Genomic DNA, 23,593 nt, shown 5'->3' on the forward strand with positions numbered 1-23,593 from the left:
ATAACAGGTCTATCCAACTATATCATAGTACAAATGGCTTGCCAGCGAGCGTATATTGTTGAATAGACCTTTTATGCCCTGATGAAGGGACATGTGAGTCCCGAAACCTGGCCTTCTACCTGCAACGCTTAAACATTACACTGGGAGTGCCGCCCTCCTCTGGCTATTTCTATTGAGAAGAATGAAAGGTCTACATGTGTGCTGCCACTTTCTGCTGCATCTGAAACATCTCTTTCATGGAAACAGGTGGACGCCTTTCCTTCCTTTCGGTTTTATTTGATGGGCAGGTTCTCCTCGCCTCTTGGCCGGCGGCCCGGCGGGGAAATGTGCGGTAATACTGGGCAGTGCAGGGAAGAATGATCTCTTTTATGCTGAGGAACAGAAGCTGGTCCTGTTGGGCCGCTCTCGTTGTTAGTGAACAGCTGAGCAGACAGGAAGGGAAGTCCCCTATTCCCGGCCTGAGCCGCCAACACAAATCCATTCTGCTTTCTCCTCCTGCCTCTCCTGAAAGGGCTGCCTGTGAGGCGACATGTGAATGGACGCCGCTTTACCGCCTAGCAGGGAAACGGCCATTAAAGGGGCTTTTCATTCAGGATCATGCTGAAATGCTAACTAGGTTTGACAGAATACACAAGCAGCTCGGGGTGACCCAAAACTACTAGGAAAGTATAGGGGACATAAGAGACTGAAAGCCCTCCTACTAAACAGCAACACTCAGTGTAGTTTGTCTTCTTAACCACTTAAAGCGGATCCGAGATGAAAAACTAACTATAACAAGTAACTTGTCTATATATCTTATCTAAAGTTTAGATAGTTTACACAGCAAATCTAGCTGCAAAAAAGAATATGGTTATTTCTTCCTGTGATACAATGACATCAGCCATGTTGTTTGTAAACATTACACAGAGGCAGGCTTATCTGCATTTTGAGCATGCAACCTGTGAAAAAAACCTAATCCCCCCCTTCTCCCTCCTCCCCTCTGCCTCTGAAATCAATGGCTAGAAACACCTCCCCCTCCTTGTAATGATCTGCGCTGCTGTCTGCACAGGCAGACAGCTGTTTGACCATTTGTTAGGTCTGAGTGCTGCAGGTCCCTGGAAAAGAGACCTGTCTCCACTCTGCAAGCTGCAGAGTTGCTGTTCTGGGGAGGAATTTGCATCCACTTGTCATGCAAATTGCTTAGCTGCTTCCTCTGATGGCTTGCAGTATAAAAACAATTTCTTCCCAGAATTCCTGGCTGGTCATGATGGTTTGTTCCTGCTAACTTACCTGGAGTCTCAGCCTTTGCTAATTGTTTACTAAGATTATCTTAGAGTAATTCCTTGGGAGTGCACTAGCATTCCTTCTAGCGTAGTCAGGTTGTATTATCTGTTTTGCCTTGTACTGTCTTTCAGTTTTGCGATTGTCTTGTCGCCAGCGGCGGTCGACAGGAAATCGTTCTGTCTGTCTGGGAGTGTAGCCAGAGCAGCGGTTGCTACTGGTTGCTATCTGTCTGTCTGTTTGGATCGCATTCGCCCTAGCGGTAGAGGCGGTGGTTCCTTCTGTACTCTGTCTGGGAGTGTAGGCCAGAGCTGCGGTTGCTACTGGTTACTCCTTCTGTCTGTCTTGTCTGGAACGAATGCTTGCTGTAGGCTCGGTGAGGTAACCGTTTAGCAAGCGTTCGCGTTCTCTATTCATTTTCGTGTTACATTGGTTAGTTAGGGTTGGCATGTTTTGTCTCTGTTGCGCTTTTCGTGCGGAGACTGCGCCATTAGCGTGCTTTGTTGCTGTTGCACTTTTCGTGCGGCGACCGCACTTAGCGAGTGCGTTTGTTATTTTCCTTGGCGTTCTGATCATTATTTGCTGTGTCTTTCTTGCTACACTTGTGCTCTGTCTTTATTCGGTCTTGTGTCACTGTTGGCAATCGCCACTCTTGCGATTGCGTTCCCACTTGATTTCCGTTGTTGTGTTCACCATCGCCGGGGGGTGACTAGATTGGTGGACACACATACATTCTGTCGCGAAACGCACACAGAGACCGCACTCATAAAGCTATTCAATCACTGTATTGAAGAAAATCAGAGCGAACAGAGGCACACAACGTTTCGTGCGTAGCCCTTCCTCTGTCGTTGTGCTCACTCTCTCTCTCTCTGAGGGCTATCTTGCCCTGCATTGTTGCAATTCGTACAATTCCCAATCTGGCATCTGTGGCAGTGCAGAGGGGTTGTTCCTCTGCACTTCACAGCTCCATCTGCCGGTGGGAATTTCCCTCTACAAGTGCATTGCGCCAAACTGGGTTCTGTCGTTTTATACGCTTGTGGAGGACTTCCGCCGTGTCAGCGCACACCTTGTGCGCTGACCACGGAGATAATTCCCCAATCGTTACACTCCTCCTGCCCAGACTGAGCTACCATGAGCCCTTGCTACTGCCAAGGCTCTCTGAAAACTTGTGGGCGTGGCTTGTTTAGTTATATTAAATTAGAGTATTAAAACAAAAACAAAAAAGTATTTGGCTTGAGGAATGCCCTATAAACAATAGGAAAGGAACACAATTATGCAATGAGTAAAAGTTCACCTCGGATCCACTTTAAGCTCGAAGGGTTGTTTATTTTTTGCATCTGAGCAACTTTTACCTCCCATTCATTTTCCAATAACTTTATCACTACTCATCACAATGAATTGATCTGGATCTTGTTTTTTCCGCCACCAAGTAGGCTTTCTATGGGTGATACATTTTGCTAAGAATTATTTTATTCTAAATCCATTTTAACAGGAATATTAAGAAAGAAATGGAAAAAATCATTGTTTTTGGCCATTATAGTTTGAAATTAATACATGCTACCGTCATTAAAACCCATGTATTTTATTTGTCCCATTTTTCCCGCTTATTACACCATTTAAATTATGTCCTTATCACAATGTATGGCGCCGATATTTTATTAGGAAATAAGGTGCAATTTTTGCAATTTGCGTCCATCACTATTTACAAGCCCATAATTTAAAAAAAATATATTAATATACTCCTTTGACATGCAGTTCAGATCCTTAGGTAACTTTTTTTTTTAATTGTAATTTTTTTTTATTTTTTTTTGTATTAAAAAGTGTATGTGGGTCATTTTTGGTGTGGGATTATAAATGTAAAAAAATGTATTTATTTATTAAAAATGGATGTGTGTGTAGTTTTACTATTTGGCCACAAGATAGCCACAGTGAAAAAGTCCTGGAAGCGTGATCGTACGCTTCCAGGAAGAAGAATGAAGACGGGAAACTTTTTGAAACTCAGAAAAACCGCAGGGTCTGATGAGACGCTGTCAGCTTTTCTGCGGGGGGCTTCGATCAATGAAAGGGATCTATAATTCCTTTCATTGATCGCTGGGCTAACGGCCAACGGCGGGAGCGCGAGCAGCCCACGGGAGTGCGCGCAGCCCGACTGGATGAGAATGTTCGTCCAGTTGGGCTTAAGTGGTTAAAAAAGAAGGTATTTGCAATAATTCAGCTTGTATCCACTTTTATTCTGCTGGCGCTCCTACTGCAGCTTTTCTTACACTGTTAATGGCAGGGTTCTCAAACTTCACACAGTTGGTCACTGGGTGACTAGGATTAATATTCGGAAAAGTAGGTGGCGCCTACAAGAGCCAATCAACATTCACCTATTGATTTTCAAGGGGAATATTGAAACTGCAGCCATTCTCACACCGCTAATAGCAGAGGCCTCAAACCTGCTACAGTCAGTCGTTAAGTGTTTGGGGTTCAAATTCAGTAAAAGCCAAAAACAGCCAGATTTCTTTGCTGGATAAACTGCTTCCATTAGCACAATTTTGATGCCAGGAACCCAAAAGCTCACAAACTTGGTCATTGAGTGGTGACTGTGTGTCCAGGTTACAAAAAGTGGGTGGAGTTAAAAACAGATTTTTCTGGGAAATTGTAAACTGCAGCCCTTCTTCACTGTTAATGGCAGGGTTCTCAAACTTAGCATAGCTGCTTACTGGGTGACTGGGATTAATATTCAGAAAAGTGGGCGGAACCTAAAAATGCCAATCAAAAATCACATGTCACTTTTCAAGGAGAATATTAAAATTGCTGCCATTCTTGCACTGTTAATGGCACAAGCCTCAAACCTGGCACAGTCGGTCATTGGGTCACTGGGGTTCAAATTCAGAAAAGGGGACAGAGCCACAAACAGTGAATCAGATTTGTTTCATTTCATGGGAAAATACAAATTATTGATGCCAAGGACCCCAAAACTCACAAACTTGGGCATTGAGTAGTGACTTTGTGTCCAGGTTACAAAAAGTGGGCGGAACTAAAAACAAATTTCACTGGGAAAGTGTAAACTGCAGCCCTTCTTACACTGTTTATTTCAGGGTTCCCAATCTTTGCCCAGATGGTCACTGAGTGACTGAGATTAATATTCAGGGAAGTGGGTGGAGCCTATAATGGCCAATCAAAATTCACCTGTTGATTTTCAAGTGGAATATTTAAATTGCTGCCATTTTTACACTGTTAATAGCAGATGCCTCAAACCTGCTACAGTTGGTCATTGGGTGACTGGGGTTCAAATGCTGGAGAGGGGTGGAGCCACAAACAGCCAATCAGATTTGTTTCATTTCAATGCAGATTATTGATACCAAAGACCGCAAAGCTCACAAACTCGGTCAGTGAAAAATTGTGTGTTAGGGTTAGAAAAAGTAGGCGGAGCCAACACCAGCCAAATACATACTTGGGCAACGCCGGGCAATCAGCTAGTAGCTTATAAAATTTACAGAGCCACACCAACCCCACATGTAGACAGCCTGTTTCGGACTCTTGGTCCTCCTCAGTGCATGGCAGGGATTGATCTGGCTCTATGGGATAGGGGTTTGGCCCAGAACAACAGAGTGCCCAAGCAGCTTTGGGGTGAACAACTAGGAAAGTATAGGGGACTAAAAGAGACTGAAAAGCCCTCCTTATGTTGGGCTTTTGGTGGCTTTCCGTTGCAGCCTGCGTTTTCGTCCCAACAGGGGGACACTAGCCGTGGTGGTTAACTGACCCTGAGTATAGTGTCCAGGGTCGCCTCAAACGCCGTGGAAACTCGGGATCGGAATGGCGCATTTGCGCAAACGCCGGTAAAAGCCCGTTACAAATGCTCCCATTCACTTGAATGGGAGCGTTTAACGTTGATTCCCGAACGCATTGAAGTGTACAGTGAATGAAAAGAATGCTTCCCTGTCACACATTTTGCGGTAACGTGCATTGGGATGCCACACAGTGTGAACGTCATATAGGTTTGGCATTGAGGTGCAACCTTCCACGTTATAATGCGGCAGTTTTGTCACAACACACAGTCTTGCAAAATGTGCTGCACCATGAGATACTTACCCGGGGCTTCCTCCAGTCCCTTCCAGCCGACATGTCTCACGCCGCATCTCCGCTTGCAGCCGCTGGCCCGGGGTCCCCGCTGGTGCAGAGGCCAACCTCCTCGAGCGCCACTGTCGATCAAGTCCACATTGTCCGCAGTATACTGAACGGCTGTACCTGCGCAGTACTCTGCGGACAACGTGGACTTGATTGACAGCGGCGCTCGTGCAGGCGCAGTAGAGGAGGACGGCCTCTGCAACGGCAGGGACCGGCAGGGACCCCAGGCCAGCAGCTGCGAGTGGAGATGCTGCGTGAGATATGATGGCTCGTAGGGACTGGAGGAAACCCCCGGTAAGTATATCATAGGACAGCACACTTTGCTTTAACGGAATACTTAAGCCAAAAAAAATATAATGATATTTACTCACCCGAGGCATCCCTCAGCCCCCTGAAGCTGGATGGTGCCCTCGCAGCCCCGCTCCGATCGTCCTGTCCCCGCCGGCGGCTACTTCCGGGTTCGACGACAGCCGCCGACAGGCTGGGAACGCGGCTGATTCTCCGCGTTCCCAGCCGCTATATCACCCTCTATGCTGCTATAGCGTATATATATACGCTATAGCAGCCTAGAGGGTGATATAGCGTATATATATACGCTATAGCAGCCTAGAGGGTGATATAGCGGCTGGGAACGCAGAGAATTAGCCGCGTTCCCAGCCTTTTGGCGGCTGTCGCCGAACCCAGAAGTAGCCGCCGGCGGGGACAGGACGATCAGAGCGAGGCTGCGAGGGCACCATCCAGCTTCAGGGGGCTGAGGGATGCCCCGGGTGAGTAAATATCATTTTTTTTTTTGGCTTAAAGAGAACCCGAGGTGGGTTTGATGAATATTATCTGCATACAGAGGCTGGATCTGCCTATACAGCCCAGCCTCTGTTGCTATCCCAAACCCCCCTAAGGTCCCCCTGCACTCTGCAATCCCTCATAAATCACAGCCACGCTGCTGACAAACAGCTTGTCAGAGCTGGCTGTGTTTATCTCTATAGTGTCAGTCTGCTGCTCTCCCCGCCTCCTGCAGAACTCCAGTCCCCGCATGCATCCCTTCCCTCCCTGCTGATTGGAGGGAAGGGACGGGGGCAGGGACCGGAGCTATGCAGGAGGCGGGGGAGCAGCTGAGACTGACACTACTGATGTAAACACAGCCTCACAGCACGGCTGTGATTTATGAGGGATTGCAAAGTGCAGGGGGACCTTACTGGGGTTTCGGATAGTAACAGAGGCTGGGCTGTATAGGCAGATCCAGCCTCTGTATGCAGATAACATTCTTTAAACACACCTCGGGTTCTGTTTAAGTATTCCTTTAAGCTTCCTTTAACAGCTTGCCGACCGCTCCACGTCAATTGGCAAGAACGCGGCGGCAGCTCCAGGACCACTCCACTCCGCCTTCAGCCTCCCAGCAGCGATTGCCGATCAGAGACTGTTAGACAGCGAAACCGCCATCTAATAAGCCTGTACAGCGCTGCAATCCAAGGCAGTGCTGTACTGGGGACAGATGTGTGACACGGCTGTCCCCCTGGGAGGCAAACAAGTGGTTGGCTGTGATAGGCTTGATCGGCTGTCATAGGCTGAAGCCTATGACAGCTGATCACACTAATTGGCTGGCTGACAGGTGGAGGGTAACAAAATTAATAAAAAAATAGCCATTTTTATTTAAAAAAAATAAAGAAACAAATATTTTTTAAAAAAAATAAACATTGGGGGGAGCGATCAGACCCAACCTACAGAAAGCTCTGTTGGTGGGGAGAAAGGAGGGGGTGGGGGGGGGGGGGGGGGGAGCGATCACCTGTGTGCTGTGTTGTGCGGCCCTGCAGTGAGGCCTTAAAGCTGCTGTGGCTTCTTTTGCTAAAAATGGCCTGGTCTTTAGTGGGGTTTAAGACTGCGGTCCTCAAGTGGTTAAAGAGGAACTGTAACCAAGGCTTGAACTTCATGCCAATCAGTAGCTGTTACTCCTTTCCCATGAGAAATCTTTACCTTTTCTTGAATAGATCATCAGGAGGGTCTGTGTGGCTGATATTGTGGTAACCACCCTCCCATAGTGCGATGCAGTTTGTGAACCTCATTGCATTGTGGGGAATAACAGCTTTTTCCAACTGCCAAGCAGGCAATATCTCCCTCTGTGCATAGAACTCTCAGTAACAAACATTCCGTGCAGATCACCTGGCAGAACTAAAGATATCACTACCAGTGATAGATTTCAGAATGTAAATCAGGGAGAGGAAAGTTCCTCTCACTACAGTTCCTCCATAAATGATATAAGTGGGAAATTCATCAAAATGAATCCACAGAAAACAAGTGCAAAAGAGATTCAAATGTGGAGCAGTTGCTCAGAACAGCCAATAAGAACCTAATGAGGACATCTATGGCACTTTGCTTTAGTTGTTCTTGTAGATCAGAATGGAGTGGTAGAGAGAGGAGCAGTGTGTGCCTGTGTGATGTCTATAGCTCAGCCTGTACCCACCTGTATGCAGCAATCCCTGCTTGTCACTCTCCAGGCAGCCCTTATCCTCCCCACAACAATCCCTGTCACTACAGCAACAGTAAAGCAGAAAGTGGTTGGCTGGATACTTCACCTTGCTACATTCATGTTTGCAGTGCTATACTGCCACCTGCTGGACAATATTAGGAACTTCTGCCCATGAGTATGCCAATTGTACATTAAAGGGAACCTGAAGTAATAATGATTTATAGAGGCTGACATATTTAATTCTTAAAGCGGACCTGAACTCAGAACGTCCTCTCAACTCTAAAAGATAAGCAACAGCATAATAACATTTCAACATTTCTTTGTTATAACTGATGATACAAATCCTAAAATAAATACAGGTCCTTCTACAAAAATTAGCATATTGTGATAAAGTTCATTATTTTCTGTAATGTACTGATAAACATTTGACTTTCATATATTTTAGATTCATTACACACAACTGAAGTAGTTCAAGCCTTGTATTGTTTTAATATTGATGATTTTGGCATACAGCTCATGAAAACCCAAAATGCCCAGCCATTACTGCTATACAGCGTCCCCCCCCCCCCCCCCCCGCGCTCTGCTGTCCCCCATAAATCAAACGCCGTGCTAGAGACATCGCTAGCTGGCTGTTTACCTCTTGATGTGTCAGTCTCGCCGCTCCCCCGCCTCCTCTATGTCGCCGCTCTGTGCCTGCGTCCCTTCCCTCCCTGCTGATTGGAGGGAAGGGATGCAGGCGGGTAGCGGAGATATGGAGGAGGCGGGGGAGTGGCGAGACTGACACATCCAGAGGTGAACAACCGGCTATCAACACGCTGTACGCTGAGCGTAGGGGGGTATGGGGGGGGGGGGCACTGTATAGCAACAGAGGCTGGGCACTATATGAAGACCCAGCCTCTGTGTGCTGATAGCATTCTTAGAATCCACCTCGGATTCTCTTTAAAGAGAACCCGAGGCGGGGTTCTAGGAATGAAATCCCAATACAGAGGCTGGGTCTGCCTAAAGAGCCCAGCCTCTGTTGCTATTTAGATTCCCCCTAAGCCCCCCCTGCGCTCAGCGAGACCCCATAATTCACAGCCGCGCTGTGCGGCTGTGTTTACCTTTTTAATGTCATTCTCCGCTCTCCCCCGCCTCCTGCAGAGCTTCGGTCCCCGCCCGTGTCCCTTTCCTCCAATCAGCGTGGAGGGAAGGGATGTGGGCGGGGACCGGAGCGATGCAGGAGGCGGGGGAGAGCGGAGAATGGCATTTAAAAGGTAAACTCATCCGCTGCTGACACGCTCAGTGTCAGCAGTGCTGCTGTGAATTATGGGGTCTCGCTGAGCGCAGGGGGGGCTTAGGGGAATGCAGCAGCGCTTCACCAGAAAATACAAGTAAATGTGGCAGCGTTTCACCAGAAAATACGCAATGCGGGCTGCGTTTCACCAGAAAATACACATAGGCAGGGCTTCTCTTCCTAAGTTCCCCCTAATTGCCCTGATACCTGCCTGCACCTATAAGAAAAAAAAAATTGGGGGACAAAAAAAAGGCACAAAGGGGGGCAGAAAGAAGCACAGGGAGACAGGGCGAGGCACAAAGGGGGACAGAAGTATGCACAAAGGGGGAAAAAAGGAGGCACAAAAGGGGAACAGAAGACTGCAGAGGGGGATGTATTGAGGCACAGGGAGACAGAAGGAGGCAGAGGGGGACAGAAAGAGCCACAGGGAGACAGAAGAAGGCACAAAGGGGCACAGAAGGAGGCACAGGTGGACAGAGGACAAAATGGGGACTGAAGGAGGAACAGGGGGGCAGAGGTAGCACAAGGGGACAAATAAAGGCAAAGGAGACATAAGGAGGCATAGGTGGACAGAAGGAGGCAGTGGTGGCACAGGGGGGGCTAAAGGAGGCACATGGAGACAGAAGGAGGCACAAAGGAAGACAGCAGGATGAACAAGGCACAGAGGCGACAGCTGCCTGCAACTTACGCTAAGTAGAGGCAGCAGAAGCAAGTAATAGAACACCCACAGGGCGGAGCTTAGTCTGGGGAGGGGCTTAATTTGTGGGCTGGGCTTAATCCAGCAACATTGTGCCCCCCAGGACCAATGGCACTCCAGGCAATAGCCTGTACTGCCTATTCCTGGAGGCGTTCCTGGGGGTAATAACAATAACAATAATATTTATATAGCGCTTTTCTCCCTGGGGACTCAAAGCGCTGTGACCCTGCATTATGCCGTCTCAAAGGCTAGGGAAAAGAGGTGAGTTTTTAGCCTTTTTTTAAAGCTGTCCAGAGAGGGAGCCTCTCGTACTGATTGTGGAAGTGAGTTCCATAGAGTAGGGGCTGCGTAGGAAAAGGCCCGAGCACCAAATGTTAAGTGTACCCTGGGAATAATCAGCTTCATCTTGTTGGCAGAGCGGAGGGTGCGTGGAGGGGCATAAAGTTCCAATAGATCTGCTATGTATTTGGGTCCCATGTGGTGTAGAGCCTTGAATGTCAGCAGGCAGATCTTAAAATTGATTCTTCATTTTACTGGTAACCAGTGAAGAGTTTGCAGTACTGGGGTGATGTGTGAGCTGCGGGGGGCATTGGCTAGGAGTCTGGCTGCAGCATTCTGTACTAGCTGTAAGGGGCACAGAACCTTATTTGTAGATCCGATGAACAGGGTGTTGCAGTAGTCTAGGCGGGAGGATACAAATGCATGAAGCAGGGCAGGTAGGTCTTCAGCTGGGATAAGGTGTTTGATTTTCGCTATATTTCTTAGATGGAAGAAGGAAGACTTGACGACAGCTGATATCTGCTGTTTGAGTTTTAGATTTCCATCCAGGATCACCCCAAGGTTTCGCACAGAGTCTTTATACTGTACAGTATCTCCCCCAATTGCTAGCTTGAGGTGGTGAGCGTTTTGAACTTTATCCATCATGTGTGGACCACCTACCACCAACACCTCTGTTTTGTCAGAGTTTAGCCTCAGCCAGCTGGTGTTCATCCAATTTTGTAAATCCACTAGACACGCATCAATGGATGCTGATGGGTCTTGGGTGCCAGGCTTGAAGGACAGATACAGTTGTGTGTCATCTGCATAACAATGGTATCCTAGGCCATAGTTCTGGATTATTTTGCCCAGTGGGAGCATGTAGACTGCAAAGAGTAATGGTGATAGTACAGAACCCTGTGGAACTTCATAGGGAAGTGGCACTGGGTTAGAGTAGTGTGTGCCCAGACATACTTGCTGTGTCCTGCCAGATAGGAAGGTCTGAAACCAGCTAAGAACAGTACCCCTTAGGCCATAATAAAGAGCATGGCTGCTAGTTGAAGATGTTACACTCCTCTGCATAGCAGGAGCTGACAGATATTCCTCGTCTTGGTTCTGGCTTCGCTCCTCTTCCCTACACAAGGGGGGAGAACGCAAAGGGGGGAGCACACTGACCAAAGGCTTGCTATCTAGAGAAGGAGAGCAGGGACACTCTATGTGGGGGACGATGCTCAGCAGCTGGGGGTGCGTGGGTGAGGGAGGGCTTATTGAAGATGTTGATGGAGGGGGCGAGCCCGTAGGTCGGGCAGGTATTGTGTGTGTGTGTGTGTGTGGGGAGGGGGGTTTGTAGGCCATGCACAGTATCTTGAAGGTGATTCTAGAACTAATGGGTAGCCAGTTGGGGGATGTGCAGGCGGGTTTGGGGGGTACAGTGGGAGCAGTGAATGATGGACTCTAGTGGGGAAATATGGTTTATAGGAAAGCCACACAGGAGGGTGTTGTAGTAGCATATTATTTATTTATTGTATTTATAAAGCGCCAACATATTACGCAGTGCTGGACATTAGTTTAGGTTACAGACAATATTTAGGGGTGACATACAGCAATATGACAATACAGGAATACAAGAAAGACCAGATCATGCACCACAGTATGGGCTTGATTCACAAAGCCGTGCAAACTGTTTAGCCCGGGTGTGCTAAAATGTTAGCGAGGAGAACGCCAGCGCATACCACTAAGGCTGCATCTGAAATTACCACCAGCTCAGTGTGTAGCACCTATATAGACTTTCTGCACACTTCGCATTCAATTCAGATGCAAATCATATGCAAATCTGCTACTACTTATCATGCATACAGGAAACTCAGGAGGAGGGGCTGGGAGAAGCTAACCTGACAGTTACATAGTTACAAAGTTAAGGAAAGGTGGGGTTAAGGCTGCGCATCCCTAAACACATGTTGCAATTGAATGGTTAATCGCACAGGCATACACCGCCTCTGCCAGACTGAAAAATGCACGCCCTGCATCCAAGACAAGTGCTAACATTTATTAAACTAGGAGATACTTTAGCTTCCAATATGGTTTGCATGCAAAGTATATTATACTAGACACTTGCGCCACGATGAGGCAGACCTCCGGTAAATGTTAAAATGTTAGCTTGTGAAGGGCCGTTCGCGGACTTTTGCGAGCGCAAAGTGCTGCGATTCGCGCGATCACGGACTTTTGCGTGCGCAATTTGCCATGATTTGCAAATTGCACGCGCAAAAGTCCGCGATCATGCGAATCGCGGCACTTTGCGCTTGCAAAAGTCCGCCAACGGCACTTCACGTGCTAACTGTTTAGCACACCCGTGCTAAACAGTTTGCACGACTTTGTGAATCAAGCCCTATGAGTACAAGGTAATGCTTAGCCAGCCACTGGATGGAGCATGGAGATTAGGCAAGTTAGGTTCACTCAGATGCATAGCATGGGTTCACAGTAATGGAGGTGCATGATCAGGTAGGACACAAAAGGAGGAGGACCCTGCCCAAAGGCTTACAATCTAGAAAATCTACAATCTAGCATAGCTCCCAATTGTCCCTCTTTTGAAGGGACAGTCCCTCTTTGGGAACCCTGTCCCTCTTTCCCCTGCAATTGTCCCTCTTTCAAGGCCGATGTACAGATTTTTATAAATACATGGATTTTTCTGCTGATAAATGTGTTTAATTGACTCTAATCACTGTTCCCATGGATCAGCTTATTTCAGCGTGTGGCTCTGAGAGCCGAGCGCCGAAACTGGGCGCCGTCATAGAAGCAATACTATTATGCGCACCCCACGTAGCGGTAATTTGGGGCTCTGGTGGCTGCCACACCCCGTATTACATCTCCCTCCGAGTTGCGACAACTTGGAGGGGGAATAGTATTTAAAGCCGCCTCGGAGTTTAGTGGCAGCGATGAGAGCTGTCATTCGGCTCTCACCGCGCCAAACAGAGCGGCGCCGAAATGACATGCACCCACTGTTCCAATCCTTTAAATGATATATTCCTTATTCTCACATGTTAACATGATAGAATAGATAGGATAGGATAGAAAGGACCAGTGTAGTCTGAATTATAAAACAACATATTTTTCTCATGAAATATTTACAGTCAGCGTCGGACAGGGCCGGCAGGAGCCTGGGATTCTGTCCGGTAGGCCTCCCTTTTAGTGGCCCCCGGGGGCCCCCAAGCACTGCAGGAGGGGGCACAGCGCAGGAAGGAGGAGCAGAGGTGGGCACAGAGCAGCGGGGAAGGGGGGCAGACTCTCCCCCCCTCCCTCACCTAGGGGCCCCCCCTTCGCCGCTCCCCCCTCCAAGCTAGAATGAGCAACGGCAGCGAGTTGGCAACTACTTACTACTTACTAATTCCTGCATGATCCCGCTCTGCCTGCCGCTGCTCTGGTCTGGTCTTCTCTGCTGTCCAATCACGCTCACACAGGAAGCACAGTGAGAGCGTGATTGGACAGCAGAGAAGACAAGACCCGAGTAGCGGTAGGCAGAGCGGGATCATGCAGGAAGACAGTAGTAAGTTGTAAGTTGTTGCCCGCTCGCTGCCGCTGCGCTGCACATTCTATCTTGGAGGGGGGAGCGGTGAAGGGGGGCCTCCAGGTGAGGGAGGGGGGAGACTTCCCCCCTTCCCCGCTGCTCTGTGCCCATCGCTGTACCTTCCTTTCAGGCTACCTAGTCTGGGGACACCTATGGACACTGGGGACACCTATAGACCAGACTACTTAAACTGGGGACACCTATACACCTGGCTATGTAAACTGGGGACACCTATAGATGTGGCTAACTAAACTGGGGACACCTATAGACCTGACTAAGTACACTGGGGACACCTATAGACCTGGGTACTTATACTGGGGACACCTATAGACCTGGCTACCTATACTGGGGACACCTATATTTAACTACCTATGCAGGGGACACTTATAGCTGGCTACCTAATACTGATATATATCGGTACATGGCTACTTAAGGGAAGGTCCAAGCAAAAAAAAAAAATGAGTTTCACTTACCTTGGGCTTCTACCAGCCCCATGCAGCCATCCTGTGCCCTCGTAGTCACTCACTGCTGCTCCAGTCCCCCGCTGGGAGCTTTCTGACCTCGGAGGTCAGGGCCGAATTGCGTACATTTTTACACATTCCCGCTAGTGCAGGAACATTAACACATACATTTTTACGTGTTAGTGGTGCAACACGTAAATTTTTGTTCCTGCACTAGCTGGAATGCGTAAAAATGTATGCAATGTGGCCCTGACCTCCGAGGTCAGAAAGCTGCCAGCGGGGGACTGGAGCAGCAGTGAGTGACTACAAGGGCACAGGATGGCTACATGAGGCTGGTAGAAGCCCCAGGTAAGTAAAACTCATTTTTTTTTTTTTGCTTGAACCTTCCCTTTAATGCTGTTTTCTGGGGAACATGGCTACTTAATTTATGCATACATACAGGGCCCATTTGGCTACCAAATTATTTTATTTTGACGCACCTGGCTATTTATTTGGTTCATTGTAAGGCACCTGGCTACTTAATTATTTTATGGAGGTGTGTGACTACTTAAAATTTTTACTACTTGATTATTTTATCTTAAGTTTTTCTGGTCAGAGCCACTCTCTGTCAATAGCACCGCTACTTATTTTGTGTATTTTTTTTTGTTATTTTGTGTATTTTTGGATCTGCCAATGACCCATCATGACAACTCTCATGTTCCAGTGCATGGTGATACCCACTCTTTTTGTGCTGCAGCGCATGTGTCCGTCTCCCTGGCCTGTCCTCAGAAGTGCTTACAATCTATTCCCTACCATAATCTAATGTCCTACCAAATGATGTATTTATATAGTGCTAAATTTCTGGTGTACATGCATATGTGAGCTCAAAATGTGGGGGTGATCCTGTGCCACGTGTGTGTGTGTGTGGGGGGGGGGGGGGGGTGCGATCCCGTGCCGTGGGGGGATGGGGGTGGGCCTTAGGCTGAAACTCTCCTGGTGTGCCCTTAGTGTCCCAGTCCCACCCTGTTTACAGTATGTGTGATTAGGGGTGTGTCTGGGGCCCGATTAGGGGTGTGGCAGGGGTGTGGCTTATGTGTCCCTCTTTCTGATCTCAAAAAGTTGGGAAATATGCAGTAGTCAAAAATTGACTTCAAATGTGCCATGTTGACATCAGAAGTCATTTTCATGACCTGAACAGCAAATTCAGTGAGCAGTACAGACAGTAAATTCCCTACTGACCAGTAGAGGTCAGCAAAATAATGTCTTGTCCTCTTTCAAGCATTTTTTTTTGTTTTGACATAATCCCCCAGAGGCTTCTCAGTAAGCAGACAAGTATGGTAGGAACTTTCCCTGCCAGATGCTTCTCATGACTCGGATGTCTCACCAACAGGCTTGGCTTTAGGATCTTGATAAAAATATGATGTTTGAAATACAATGATAATAAGTCAGCAGCAGTTGGAGGGGGATTAAAGGGGAACTTCAGCCTAAACAAAGATACTGTCATCAAGTTACATTAGTTATGTTAATTAGAATAGATAGGTAATATAATCTCTTACCCACCCTGTTTTAAAAGAACAGGCACATGTTTGTGATTCATGGGGGCTGCCATCTTTGTCATGGGGGCAGCCATCTTTTTGGTTGAAAGGAGGTGACAAGGAGCAGGAGACACAGTTCCAACTGTCCTTTGTCCTGATCACCCCTCCCAGCTGCACGCGCTAGGCTTCAAATCTCTAATTCAAAATGAAAAAAAAAAATTCCATCAAAACAGCAGAACGAGAACAACAACATCAGCAATCCCATCATGCTTTGCACAGCATCAGGGGAAAAATGCCCGGGCAGTTTTCTTCTGTGCAGCTAAAAATGAGGCTTGGGTAAGAGAAACAAAGTTCTGATGCTGTGAAACTGTTAAAGAAACACCAGGCCTTTTCAGTTCTGCTGAGTAGATTTTTAGTCCGGAGGTTCACTTTAAAGGACTTTCTAGGTATAGGCAGGGCAGACACTTCTCCGCATATGCCAGGCCTGCGGGCTACAAATGTGCGATAATGAGATCTTGCATAACTCAGCTCTGCAATTAAAGTTAACCTGTAAAAACAAAACTCTCCTCTAGGGGGGCACTCACCTCAGGTCGGGGAAGACTCTGGTTTCTAAAGAGGCTCCCCCTACTCCGTCATCTTGATCCTGCGCTGGGACCACTGAAGTGTGGCAAGGCGCCAGCAAGCCAAATTCCGGGGGTCCCAGCGCTGGAATGGAAAGACAGTGAAGGACGGGGAAAGCCTATTTAGGATCCAGAGGCTTCCCCATTCCAAGGCTCTTTTTTGTTACAAGTACACTTTAAGATTTTAGGAGAAAGAAGCAGTGCTGGGCCGAAACTACGCATTAGCGTAATTACGCATCGTAATTCACTACAAATGCACCGTAAGCGTTACGTGTAAGGTTACGGTATTACGCGTAATTAATTACGCGTAGACCGTGGGTTACGTTTTACGCGTAACAAATTACGCATAAGACAGTAAACTCCTATTGAAATTACACAGTCTGCCGTAATCGCGTAATATTACGCTCCCGTATAATATAAAAAAGCCGCCGACTTTAAGGGTTAATAGCAAAGCCCCCTTAAGTGCTAAGAGCCTCAAATTTGGAGAATATATTAAGGAGATCAGAAGGAATAAGAGGGAACATTTTTTTTTTCAAAAAGACCTTATAGTTTTTGAGAAAATCGATGTTAAAGTTTCAAAGGAAAAATATATACATTTAAAAACCCGCCGACTTTAACAGTTAATAGCAAAGCCTGCTTAAAATTTAGGAACACCAAATTCACAGGGTATATTAAGGGGATCAGTGGGAATAAGAGGAAAAAATTTTTTTTCAAAAAGACCTTATAGTTTTTGAGAAAATCGATTTTTAAGTTTCAAGGGCAAAAATGTCTTTTAAATGCGGAAAATGTCAGGTTTTTTTGCACAGGTAACAATAGTGTTTTATTTTCATAGATTCCCCCAAGTGGGAAGAGTTTTACTTACTTCGTTCTGAGTGTGGGAAATATTAAAAAAAAAACGACGTGGGGTCCCCCCTCCCAGACCTCTTTAACCCCTTGTCCCCCATGCAGACTGGGATAGCCAGAATGCGGAGCACCGGCCGCGTGGGGCTCTGCACCCTGACTATACCAGCCCGCATGGTCCATGGATTGGGGGGTCTTGGAAGGGGAGGGGCAGCCAAGCTTTCCCCTCCCCCTCCGAGCCCTTGTCCAATCCAAGTACAAGGGGCTCTTCTCCACCTCCGATGGGCGGTGGAGGTGGAGGCCGCGATTTCCTGGGGGGGGGGTTCATGGTGGCATCTGGGAGTCCCCTTTAAAAAGGGTCCCCCAGATGCCCACCCCCCCTCCCAGGAGAAATGAGTATAGAGGTACTGGTATAGTCAGGGTGCGGAGCCCCACGCGGCCGGTGCTCCGCATTCTGGCTATCCCAGCCTGCATGGGGGACAAGGGGTTAAAGAGGTCTGGGAGGGGGGACCCCACGTCGTTTTTTTTTTAAATATTTCCCACACTCAGAACGAAGTAAGTAAAACTCTTCCCACTTGGGGGAATCTATGAAAATAAAACACTATTGTTACCTGTGCAAAAAAAACTGACATTTTCCGCATTTAAAAGACATTTTTGCCCTTGAAACTTAAAAATCGATTTTCTCAAAAACTATAAGGTCTTTTCGAAAAAAAAATTTTCCTCTTATTCCCACTGATCCCCTTAATATACCCTGTGAATTTGGTGTTCCTAAATTTTAAGCAGGCTTTGCTATTAACCGTTAAAGTCGGCGGGTTTTTAAATGTATATATTTTTCCTTTGAAACTTTAACATCGATTTTCTCAAAAACTATAAGGTCTTTTTGAAAAAAAATGTTTTCCTCTTATTCCTTCTGATCTCCTTAATATATTCTCCAAATTTGAGGCTCTTAGCACTTAAGGGGGCTTTGCTATTAACCCTTAAATTCGGCGGCTACCTAACATTGATCCATGCATCAACTTTTCCGCTTGGCAGCATGACCTTACGCATTAATAGCTAGTAGGAATTTACGCGTAACAACCTGAATTACGGTATTCTTACGCGTAATTGCGTAAGGGCAATGCGTAATTACAGACATGTACTGAAATTGAATGTCTATGCCGTAAGCGTAATTTCGTAATGCGTAATAGCGTAAAATTACGCGTAATGATCCGTAAGCGTAGCTTTTTCCATTACGACCAGCACTGGAAAGAAGGCAGAAGGAAAAGAGTTTAACCACTAGCCACAGTATATATTCACCCCGCAGGAAGACTGTTCCCATCTCAGGAGCGTAGCTATTCGTCTATTGTCGCCGTTCACTCCTGCATGCGTTTTCACCGCCAATCTTTAGAGGGGAGATCAATGAATGCTCTGGAAATCACTGTTGCCCCCTCAGTGCCCCCCCCCCCTCAATAAAGTTTATTGTTTCCAGGCTCCAGCAGCATACAGTGAACAGGATAGGGTCTGTAAAAAACTCTCCCTGTCAGCCTCAGCCTGAGTCTATGTGGGTGTTAAGTAAACCAAGGGTCGTATCTATGTGCCATAAATACCTCACAATCCTTGCAAGATCCCTTGTAATTAATGTATCTGGATCTCACTGTCCCCGTGTCAATGATCGCCAGCATCAAAGAGATGCCTGCGGTTATTGTAATAACGAAAGTTAAACTTGCACGCATAACTTCCAGTTAGCGTACTAATAGTACGCTCAGGAAGCTAATGCGTAAGGACATCTTGTGGCCAAATAGTAAAATTACATCTACAGTATGTTAAGAGGGAATATTACTTTTATTTTTGAAAATCTAGGCTTGTAAATAGTGATGGAAGCAAAACTGAAAAAAATGCACTTTTATTTCCAAATAAAATATTGGCGCCATACATTGTGATTGGGACATAATTTAAATGGTGTAATAACTGGGACAAATGGGTAAATAAAATATGTGAATTTTAATTATGGTAACATGTATTATTTTAAGACTATAAATACCAAAAAATGAGAACTAATAACTTTTTTCTTTTTATTCCCATTAAAGTGGTATGAAACCCAGCATTTCTTCTTTGCTCTAAAAGAGCAATACTAGAACAGCATTCAACGAGTTAACCACAGGACTTACAAGCTCCCTGCAGGGAAAGCTGGACGCATGGGAACTGGAGATTACATTATCTTGTGTTTACTTAATTGTATCAAGTGAGGAATGTAAACATTCTCTGGCAATTCAGACACTCCAGATCACAGACAGATACTCAGAAAGCATTTCTGCACACATTACACTATGAATACACCAGTTGTGAATAAAATGCAATGTCAGCTCTCAGAGCAAAAAAAAATGTTCTTTGGGAACTTGTAATTTCTAAATGAATAATAATACTTATGCACAAAAGCAAATATGATAACTGTATGGGATATAAAACGTAGGAAAACATGTTTTTATTGAATATTATGTCAGTTTTAAACCTCTTTAAAATGCATTTAGAATAAAATAATTCTTAGAAAAATTTACCACCCAAAGAAAGCCTAATTGGTGGCAAAAAAACAAGATATAGAGCATTTTGTTGTGATAAGTAGTGATAAAGTTATTGGTGAATGAAAGGGAGGAGCGCTGAAAGATGAAAATTGCTCTGGTCCATAAGGGGGAAAACCCTCAGCAGTGAAGTGGCTGGCTGGATAGTGTAATGGTTAAGGGCTCTGCCTCTGACATGGGAGACCAGGGTTTGAATCTCGGCTTCTGCCTGTTCAGTAAGCCAGCACCTATTCAGCAGGAGACCTTAGGCAAGTCTCCCTAACACTGCTACTGCCTATAGAGAGCGTCCTAGCGGCTGCAGCTCTGGCACTTTGAGTCCGCCAGGAGAAAAGCGCTATATAAGTGTTTGTCTTTGAAGTGGTTAAAGCAAAAGTAAGGTATTTGAGGATTAACACTTTATATCATACATCGTGACTCTTCCAACCACACCTACTGATACAGAACATTTTATGTCAGCTGCTGTCACCTCCTTAGATAAACAACACACAAAAATCTGGGTAGTGAATAAAAGCTTCGAAGTTCTCAGATTTAAAGAATGCAAAAAATTCTAATAAGCCCTTTAAATCAAGCTAATCCCCGGCACAAGTGTGCCTAGGCAGTCTGTATGATCACCATCTCTGCCAGTAACAGGTGATGTGTAGCCGGGGATAGTGCTGGGTGTGGGAAGGCAGCTGCCTACATAAACAAGACCCTTATTAAAGAGGCACTGTCGTGACATACAGAAGAATGCAGTAAATTATTTAGCAGACCCACTTTTACATTTCAGCATCTTGGGACTTTTAGGTTGATTTATGAAGGGTACTGGACTCAAGCAGCGCGGGTTAAAACTAGCAAGGAGAAGCAGCGCGGGTTATTACTATGGAGCGCATGCTATGCACGGTCCTGTCAGCATAGCATGCACGCTTCACTTCCATGCGATCCTTCCTAATGCCACGCAATGGCCTCATAGTGCGACTGTGATACTTCAGTAGCGTGACCAGGATACTTCAGTAGTGCAGCCGCTACTACGTTAATTAACTACAATAAGACCGATCCACATGAATTGGCGTGGCCCCAGGACCACTCAACGCCAATAGGCGTGAAGTAGTTGGGCGGGGTTTTGCAGGAGATCGCGCGTGCATCTCTTCTTGAATGAAGAAGCTCCGCTCCATCATCAGTCTCCCAGCGGCGATCGCCATCTATTTACACTGTATAGCGCTGTGATCTACGGCAGCGCTGTACTGGGGACAGCCTTGTGACACAGCTGTCCCCCTGGGAGGCACAGGTGCAATCAGCTGTCATAGGCTGATGCCTATGACAGCCGATCGCAGTGATTGGCTGGCAGGGGGAGGGAAGCATGGAAATTAAAGAAATGAAAGAAAAAAAAAGTACAATTTATTATATTAAAAAAATACAAAAATGCAAAAACAAAATAAACAAACATGCCGGCAGGGATCAGAGCCCACCAACAGAAAGCTCTATTGGTGGGCAGAAAAAGGCGGGGGGGGGGGTTCACTTGTGTGCTGAGTTGTACGGCCCTGCAGCAAGCCCTTAAAGCTGCAGTGGCCTAATTTGTAAAAAATAACCTGGTCACTGGGGGAGGTAAAGCCCGTGGTCCTTAAGTGGTTAACATAGTAGCGGTGGTGATATTTATTTAGTTGGAGCGGAGGAGAATACCGGGGGAGTAGAGGAGGACAAAGGGAGACAGAGGACACAAGGAGGACAGAGGAGGAGATATGGGGGACAGAGGAGGACACATGGGGGACACAGGACACAAGCTGTACAAGGGGGATGCAATCATTGAGAACATCTGGAAGACGTTTCTGGACCATGGTCATGGATGCACCAGGTTTAGTATATTTTTTTTCCTGGTTTTTGCCCTCTAAGGCTAGTTACACACCAAGACGTTGCGTTAGGTAGTACGTTAAGGTCGCATAATGTGCACCTAACACAAGGCCTGGTGCTCTTCTATGTGGACGTCAGAGTGAGCCGCGTTGTGCAGCTCACTCTGGCGTCTGTGATGCCGTGATGCGTACTCTTGGACACATGCGGCATCACATGGTCCCGCCGGCCAATCGCCGCACAGAGCGGCCGCACGAGGAAGTAAATACTGGACGTCACAACGTGCAGTGAATATTAATTAGCCATGTGCCTGGCCGCTCTCCGCTCCTCCCCAACATGACTGTGCATGTGCAAACAGTCTAACGCGGCTTAAGCCGCTATAACGCCGTAGCATGCTGCACTTTCGGCAGAACGTGCAGCGTTACATGTAACGCAACGTGGGCTGTGTGAACAGCCCACTTGTGTTACATTGCTGTGCGTTGGGGGACCATTTATTGGCTAACTACAAATGAATAAGAATAAACAAGCTTTCGGCCTTGCAGCCTTCGTCAAGTTTACATCCTGTTAGTTTGCAAGCTGGTGGTACAGACAGCTTATATACATGCAACATCAAAAGGGAAAACAGATATTTTTTTCAAGCATAAATATGTCATTAAGATGCTTTAATTCAAACAGACCATCTAAATGGGGTAAGATAAGGATCCTTGTTTACTCCATTGCTCACAGACCTGGTATTAGGATTGACCCAGAGGTATCGTAAATTCTTAGTTCACAAGTCTGAATAAGGAACGCTCAGCTTTGAACGACATAGTTATCACGGAAGTTAATGTCAACATGGGTAAGACAAAAGCTCTAAGTGACTTTGAACGAGGGACGATCCTCGGTGCAAGAAGAGCTGGTGCCAGCATCTCTGAGACAACAACACTTTTAGGATTTTCTCACCTAACAGTATCTCAAGTGTTCAGAGAGTGGCTAACGAGAAAAAAAACTTAAAACAATGACTATTCTGGGCGAAAAAAAGCTGGTGAACGAGAGAGGTGAAAGGCGAGTAGCAGGGGCGTAGCTAGAAATGACTGGGCCCCATAGCAAATTTTTTGTATGGCCCCCCCCCCATCCCCACCGCCATTTCACCAGAAAATAATCGTAAAGTGGGCAGCATTTCACCATAAAATAATCGTAGAGAGGGCAGCCTTTCACCATAAATTAATTGTAAAGAGAGCAGCATTACACCATAAATTAATCCAGGGCTGTGGAGTCGGTACAAAAATCTTCCGACTCCAACTCCGACTCCTCAGTTTATGAAACCACGACTCCAACTCCGAGTACCCAAAATGGCTCAGACTCCTTAGTCTAATACTTAACAGGGCTGTGGATTTTGTACAGAAATCATCCGACTCCGAAGTTTATGAAATCAACGACTCCGACTCCGGGTGCCCAAAATTCCCCCGACTCCGACTCCTTGACTGCGACTCTACAGTACTGAATTAATCATAAAGAGAGCAGCATTTCACCATAAATTAATCGTAAAGAGAGCAGCATTTCACCATAAATTAATCATAAAGATAGCAGCATTTCACCATAAAATATTTGTGAAGAGAGCAGCATTTCACCAGAAATTAATCGTAAAGTGGGCAGTATTTCACCATAAAATAATCGTAAAGAGAGCAGCATTTCACCAGAAAATAAGCATTATGCGGGCATCATTTCACCAGAAATCGTAAAGTGGGCAGCATTTCACCAGAAAATAATCGTTATGCAGGGAGCATTCACCAGAAAATATTTGCTATGTGTGGAGCATCCACCAGACAATAATCGCTATGTGGGGGGAGCATTCACCAGACAATAATCGCTTACTATGGGGGGGCATTCACCAGACAATAATCGCTATGTGGGGGGAGCATTCACCAGACAATCTCTCGCTATGGGGGGGGGGGCATTCACCAGACAATAATCGCTATGGGGGGGCCATTCACCAGACAATAATCGCTATGGGGGGGACCATTCGCCAGACAATAATCGCTATTTGGGGGGAGCATTTACCAGACAATAATCGCTATGTGGGGGGGAGCATTCACCAGACAATAATCGCTATGGAGGGCAATTCACCAGACAATAATCGCTATGGGGGGGGACCATTCGGCAGACAATAATCGCTATGTGG

General features: G+C 46.5%; 1 protein-coding gene across 3 annotated transcripts in view; it reads right to left on the minus strand.

Annotated features, from left to right (window-relative positions):
- CCDC83 (coiled-coil domain containing 83) overlaps positions 1–23,593 on the minus strand; it is a 77,658-nt gene that overhangs the window by 22,843 nt on the left and 31,222 nt on the right. The window contains exon 1 of one of the 3 annotated variants that reach the window (XM_068266744.1): positions 7,829–7,908. The exons of 1 other annotated variant lie outside the window; for it this stretch is intronic. The gene's annotated coding sequence lies outside the window, so the exon portion shown is untranslated. Of the gene's footprint in view, positions 1–7,341; positions 7,412–7,828; positions 7,909–23,593 lie in introns of those variants that run through there. One more of the 3 variants, XM_068266746.1, reaches the window with a different exon arrangement.

The sequence above is a fragment of the Hyperolius riggenbachi genome, chromosome 2 (assembly GCF_040937935.1).
Source record: "Hyperolius riggenbachi isolate aHypRig1 chromosome 2, aHypRig1.pri, whole genome shotgun sequence".
Taxonomy (NCBI): domain Eukaryota; kingdom Metazoa; phylum Chordata; class Amphibia; order Anura; family Hyperoliidae; genus Hyperolius; species Hyperolius riggenbachi.